The sequence below is a fragment of the Calonectris borealis genome, chromosome W (assembly GCF_964195595.1).
Source record: "Calonectris borealis chromosome W, bCalBor7.hap1.2, whole genome shotgun sequence".
Lineage (NCBI taxonomy): Eukaryota > Metazoa > Chordata > Aves > Procellariiformes > Procellariidae > Calonectris > Calonectris borealis.
The window spans coordinates 16,314,488-16,322,081 of NC_134351.1; positions in this window are offsets into that span (position 1 = coordinate 16,314,488).

Genomic DNA, 7,594 nt, shown 5'->3' on the forward strand with positions numbered 1-7,594 from the left:
GGTATTGGTAGATACCTTTTCTGGATGGCCGGAAGCTTTCCTGTGTCGAACCAACAAGGCAAAAGAGGTTGTGAAACATTTGTTGAAAGAAATAATTCCAAGGTTTGGAGTCCCTTTAGGAATATCCTCAGACAAAGGTCCACATTTTGTAGCAGAGGTTGTTAAAAACATGAGTAAGACATTAGGGATTAAGTGGGATCTCCATACCCCTTGGAGACCTCAATCTAGTGGGCAGGTGGAAAGGATGAATCAAACATTGAAAAGATAAATTTCTAAAAGATGTCAGGAAGCTCAGTTGAAGTGGATCGAAGCCTTGCCACTTGCCTTGTTGAGGATTAGGGTGACCCCTAGAGCTAAAGAAAAAGTGAGTCCATTTGAAATTTTATATGGAAAACCTTATAGTGTTAATTTGACAGGAGGATCAGAGCAAATGCATGTAATAGGAGAAAAAGTATTGACTTAATATCTTTTATCTTTGAGTAAGGTGTTGAATTCTTTGCATAAGTATGTCCTTTTGAAGACACCTTTACCTCTTGAATTTCCAGTACACTCATTTAGTCCAGGGGATCAAGTTTATTTGCGAACGTGGAAGGACGACCCTCTTGGAGAAAAGTGGAAAGGACCTTTCCAGGTGCTGTTAACAACAAACACTGCTGTGAAACTAGAAGGAATAGATTCTTGGATTCATTATACGAGGATTAAGAAAATTTCTCCTTTACTGTGGACATCTGTATTTAAGGAACCATTGAAGTTAACTTTGCGGCGTGTTCAATGAGATACTGGAGATGCTGCTAAATTAGTGTAATTATTTGATTTTTGAACAGAATTAAATTAGGGAAAGAGGGAAGATGTGGAATTTATTGTTGTTAATAGTAACAATCAGTCAGATTGATTCTCAACTTCTGTTACCAAAATGGGATAGAAATCGAAATATCTGGGAACTTTTAGCCCGAGAAGTAACCAACATGTCTTCCTTTTGTATTGCAGCCGAGAATTCTGTGGGAGGGATGTATAGTTCTTGTTTGGTAGGAGTACCAACCCCATTGGAATTGATGAAGAATTACACAATGTTTCAAAGTTTTGACATTAAGTTAACTTATCATAGCATTTATAGTTTGGGAAAAACAACTAGATCCAAGGAGAGAGGGATGTTAAGAGTCAAGGTGCGAGGAATGCTTCCAGCTGGGCATTGTGTTAAATTTATAAATTGCATTTCTAAATGTGAAAATTTAACACGTTTACAACCTCCTTTGAGATGTAACTCCACTCAACTTCAGAGTTATGCATGGGCTCATACTAAATTACCCCTTGGATGGTTTTTGTTGTGTGGACGAATAGCATATTCCTATATTCCGGCGAATGTGACTGGAGGTCTGTGTTCAATAGGGAGGATAGCTCCGCTGCTGATAGACAAAAAGGACTTAGAACATGGAGGACGAACTAAAAGGAGTGTACATCAGATATCAGAGGATTGTGACTCGCAAGTCACTTTATACAGTTCGAGTGAGATGTCAGCTGCAGCTATCCTAGCACCCGGAGTTGGAGTAGCTATGAATTATCACACCATAAAACGGATTACTTGTGCTTTAGTAAAAGATATAAATTATACCTCCCAAGCACTTTCGGCTATTGGTATGGAAATGACACAGATAAGAGAAGCCACTCTTGAAAACAGGGCTGCAATTGACTATTTACTTTTAAGACATAATCATGGCTGTGAAGAATTTAAAGGAATGTATTGTTTTAATTTAAGTGATAATTCACAGTTAGTGGAGAAGAAAATCCAACAATTAAAAGATTTGGCATATGGGTTTAAAGAACAGGAAGGATTAGATTTTTCTTGGTTATTCTTGTGGCTTCCAAATTTAAATTGGCTTAGACAATTATTTTTGTTTGTGGTATTGATCGTTATTTTAGTTATGATTTAATTTGTATCTTTTTGTAGAAAATAAGTATTATGAGACTCATGATGCCTAACATCATAAGTCTCAAAGGGGGGAATTGTTAATGTTAATCATAATCAACAATAATCCTCAAAGTGTTATTGTCCTGTGTATAGCCCTCGCTCAGAACTGGATTAAAAAAACCAGTTAATAAGAAATCAGAATGATAAAGCTAGTGAGTGGGTGTTTGATTGGAGGAGATCAAGATGTATATGTTTTAATTTAAGAACACTATGGTGATAGATAGTTTAGTTTGTTGTGGATTCTATATTGTTCGCTTCTGTAATTTTAAACAATGAAGATTTGTTGCTTAGAAGTTAGATAACTAACAGGTGTGTGTTTGTAATTGTGTGGAGTAGTAATTAATTATAAACTGTGTGTTTTAGAGGTAGTGATAATTAATTTTAGCTATGGAAACTATAAACAAATGTGGTCCAAGCATGGCTCAGGGACAAATTGCGACCCTATAAGGTAAAGAGGAAATAAGTTCATGAAGAGTTCACTACCCTGACGACCACCAGAGACCACCCGAGACCCTCAAGGAGACCCTAAAGGCTTTAGTGCGCATGTATCTAGGATGATGTAATATTATAATTACTTCTCGGAAATTTAATGAATATGTAAAAGAGAAATTTAAAATATGTATGAGAAGCATGGATATAAACAGAAAGGTGACTAGACCAGGTGTGCTTGATTTGTGGCACGTCCACCGAGCACCCAGGACTGAATAAAACACTCTCTCTCCTGAGCGTGTGGAATTGGTTACTTGCACGCCGGGCACGAATCCGCTTTTCGGACAACAGAATCACCTCCCTCGACCTGCTGGCCACACTTCTTTTGATGCAGCCCAGGATACGGTTGGCCTTCTGGGCTGTGAGCGCACATTGTCGGCTCATTCCAGCTTTTCATCCACCAGTACCCTGAAGTCCTTCTCGGCAGGGCTGCTCTCAATCCACTCATCCCCCAGCCTGTATTGATATTGGGGATTGCCCTGAACCAGGTGCAGGACCTTGCACTTGGCCTTGTTGAACCTCATGAGGTTCACATGGGCCCACTCCTCAAGCCTGTCAGGGTCCCTCTGGATGGCATCCCTTCCCTCTAGCCAATCAACTGCACCACTCAGCTTGGTGTCATCTGCAAACTTGCTGAGGGTGCACTCAATCCCTCTATCTATGTCATAGATGAAGATATTGAACAGTATTGGTCCCAGTACGGGTCCTTGAGGGGCACCACTCATTATTGGTTTCCACTTAGACATTGAGCTGTTGACTGTAAATCTTTGGCCTTGGTCATACAGCCAATTCCTTATCCATCGAATAGTCCATCCATCAAATCCCTATCTTTCCAATTCTAGAGGCAAGGATGTTGTGGGGGACCATGTCAAAGGCCTTGCAGAAGTCAAGATAGAAGACATCAGTTTCTCTTACTTTATGCACCAACACAGTCACTCCATTGTAGAAGGCCACCAGATTAGTCAGGCACGATTTGCCCTTGGTGAAGCCATGCTGGCTGTCTCTGATCACCTCCCTGTCTTCCATATGTTTCGACATAGCTTCCAGGAGGATCAGTTCCATGATCTTACAGGGCATGGAGGTGAGGCTGACTGGTCAGTAGTTCCCAGGGTCCTCCTTTTTACCCTTTTTAAAAATGGGCATGATGTTTCCCTTGTGGGAAGTGGGCATGGACCCTGGCTGCCAAGGCCCTGCCCTGCCTGTGTGGTACCCTTGGCCCCTTGGCAGGAAAGTCCTGGCAAGTGTGGGATGATAGGAGCACCTGTGAGGGACAGACATGTACCCTGGCCACCACTACCAGTGTCCCAGTATAGAGGCCGCAGATCTGAAAGAGAGCAGGGTAGGTTCACAAAATCCAAGGGCTGGAAGGAAAGGGAGGGAGGAGGTTAAGTGCTCTGGGGGAAGGTGCCCTGAATACCAAACGACTTTACTACAGCCTTATCAGTCAGCTAGAGCTATCAGCAGGGAATACTTAAGAAATTCTGAGTCGGAGGTAAAAAGCTCAGACAGCCCAGTACAACTACCTTGCACCACTGGCACAAAGTTCTATAGTGCTCTGATATTGCACGGTTTGAAAAGCAGTTGATAAAGCTTAATGGCATCAGGAACAGGCATCATATTTTACTATTATATGCACCTTAAACAATGTTCCTTCCTTCCATCATCAGCAAATTATCTTCAGCCATCATCATTGCCTCTCTGCTTTTTGCTGCGTAGAGAACTCCAAGGAGTTTTTTTTAAAAGATAACTGACGTCCTGGGTAACATGGCTATCTTTGCTAAAGGGACCAAACTACCCAAACAATCTTAAAGTGTTCCCCAAAATTACGGTCATACAATGAAAAAAAGAATCCTACTCAGGTGTGTGGAAAAAGAAACATTGCTTTTCTTAATAATATTTTACTGATTGCTGCATTAAAATGTGTGTGTGCGTATATATCATTTTTCAAACTATCAGTAGTCTGCAATGCAAATTATTGCATAAACCGTAGACTGTCCTCTGAAATATTTTCTGCTGGATGTTCATCTCCAGTTCTTCACCTTTATATGCTTTCTTATTTCTCTGCTTTCTGATGATTTTGTTCAGTTACATATTGAAGGAATTTAAACAAAAGCAGGTGGAGAAGAATGCATTTCAGATAGAACAGCCAAGCCTATTAAAGGCATTTTTCAAAGACATCTCCATTTTGCAGATCAGTGTGGGGTTAGCTGGGCAGAAAATGTAGCTTTCCTGAAGGCATTTCCATATTCACTTAAAAGAACCCAAGCAGTGGGAGACTCAGAACTAAAGGATAATTATTCAGGTACATCAACATTTTTCCCCAGCAATAAATGTAATAGACAGAAAATTATGTGTTACCTAATTTTACAGTTCAGCATGAGAAATGTGTACAAGTCAAATGGTCACACTTTTTTGTGAAAAGAGCTTAAGTCATTTGTTTGCAGAATGATAAAAACTATGCAGAAATCAAAAGATTAACTGTCTTTTCATATTAGGCTAACTTTTGCTACCAGTTACACTAGCATTAATAGAAGTAAAAATCACCATCCTTATAGAAATTATGCCACATTTGTCATGGTGAAGCTCATGTTCAACACCTGCATGTTTTGTAAAATGAAACTGCAAAACAGAGGGAATAAGGAAGAATTTTCTTTAGGCAAGCAAAGCGCTGCTGGCAGACAAGGGGGGAGAGGCCCTGAATAACTCTTGTTCATTTTGAGGATGATTTCCTTGGCTACTTAAAAGAATGCAACAATTTTTCCAGGCAAATGCAAGCAGCAAAGTGCCATTCCTGTTTGGAACAAAGCTCTTCCAACAACTCGAAACAGTATAGCGTCCTTCTGACACTGAGCAATGGAAACAACCAAACCCCAATTCTCAGCATGTCTGCAGAGCAGAAATATCTAACTTTCCTAAATGTTGAATGACAGCATATAGTGAGATAATCCTTATGCAACCTCCAAAGGCATCTAAGATGGTTGGTGTTCAAATGAACTCCTCAAAAATACCTAACATTATTTGCAAGCAAGGATTTCCACCAAACATGTCATTCACTTGGTGTAGGTTCTCTGGATTGCCCTAACCCCTTTATGCAGTTCCCAGGAGTTACTTGTTAGTGATGAAAATGAAGCTCACAACTACTCTCTCGCTGCTATTCCCAGCCCTTTTGCATGTTCTTTTATTCACCACAGCCTACAGGAAGCAGAGAGGCACAACTGTTCTAGAGACAGGGGAGAGACTCATAGAATCGTGGAATATCCTGAGTTGGAAGGGACCCACGAGGATCACAGAATCCAACTCCTCACTCCACGCAGGGCAACGTAAAATTTAAACAATATATATCTCACAGCGCTGTCCAAATGCTTCTGGAACACTGACAGGCTTGTGGCCATGACCGCTTCCCTGGGGAGTTTGTTCAAGTGCTTGACCCTCTCAGTGAAGAACTTTTTCCTAATATCCAGTCTGAACTTCCCCAGATGCAGTTTTAAGCCATTCCCTCGTGTCCTATCACTGTGTCCCTCAAACAGGGTTCGTTACCTGGTGTGCAATAAGCGAATCTTGCACACAGAGCCGAGATATTTGTTTATTTCATGTCTGCACAGAGATGAGTGCTAGGTGGTAACTTTACAAAGCTAGCACACCAAAATACAAAACAAGTCCTTATTTAAATCTTAAAATCAGCTAGCTATTGCCCATTCTACAAACAATATATATAATTTTTAAATTATTTTATAATTATAATTTATAATTTTCTCATTACCATTTTGCTTTGTCATTCTCAACATTAACTACGCATGTTCAGTGGGTAAGGGGGTTAATGTGGTAGGGGGAGATTTCAGCAGTGGAGGTGTAGTTTTCATATTATAATTAGTATAGGTTAACTGTACTGGTTCCGGCTGGGACAGAGTTAACTTTCTTGCCAGTAGCTGGGGGGGGGCGGTGTGTGTGCTGTGTTTTGGGTTTGGTATGAGAGGAGCATTGATGGCCCATTGATGCTTTGGTTGTTGCTGGGTGGTGCCTGCACTAGGGACTTTTCGGCCTCCCATGCTCTGCCAAGTGCAGGGGAAGCTGGGGAGGGGGAGCATAGCTGGGGCAGTTGACCCAGTTGGCCAATGGGGTATTCTATACCATGTGACATCATGCTCAGTATAAAAACTAGGGGTGGGGGTGGGGCTCGCCCCCCCGTTCGCAACATGCGGTCAGCGAGTGGTGAGCAGTTGCATTGTGCATCGCCTGCTTTGTATAGTCTGTTATTGTTATTGTTCTCATTGTTATTATTACTGTTCTACTTTGGTTTATTTCCATTATTAAACTGTTTTTATCTCAACCCGCAAGTTTTCCTACTTGTGCCCTCCTGATTCTCTCCCCCATCCTACCGGAGGAGGGGGGTGAGCGAGCGGCTGCGTGTTGTTTAGTTGCGGCTGGGGTTAAACCACAACATTAACTTAGGATCTTTGAGGAACTTGGCACAATTTTTACAGTTTGAAAGACACTTCATTTATCTCAAGTTCATGCTTACTGGTTCATGACCTTCCTTGTTCTAAAAATCAATTTATCAAATTGTTATATTATAACAATTCCCATAGTATCTTAATCAAACATTTACAAGATTCAGCAGCTTCTTCATATAATCTTACTACATTTCCCCCCCTTTCAGACTATAAAAGAGGAACTTTACAACAGTCAGTTACTCTTATATTCTTTCATAACTTGATCTTCCAATAGCGGAACAGCATTTCCAAAAACATTTTATGATTACATAAATACATACAAAAATTAACACAGCAATTAACAAGGCAATTAACAGCTTCTTTACCCACAAACTAAGATCAGGAATCCGAGAGGTTAACCATTTGAATGCTTTTTCAAATCCATACGAAGTATTATCTATATTTCTTTAAGCACTTTTGTTTGTTTCCAGATTTCTTCTAAATCAGTGGAAATTCTATCACTTTGATCTACATATACACAACAACTGGTGTTTAGAACTCTACACACTCCTCCCTGGGATGTTAATATCATATCTAGAGCCATCCTATTTTGTAGAGTTATTTCTGCTAGTTCGGATATCTCTTCTTGTAAGGCTTTTATGGCATCGTATGTTTCATTTCCAATCTTCTCTATTATAGCAGAGATGTT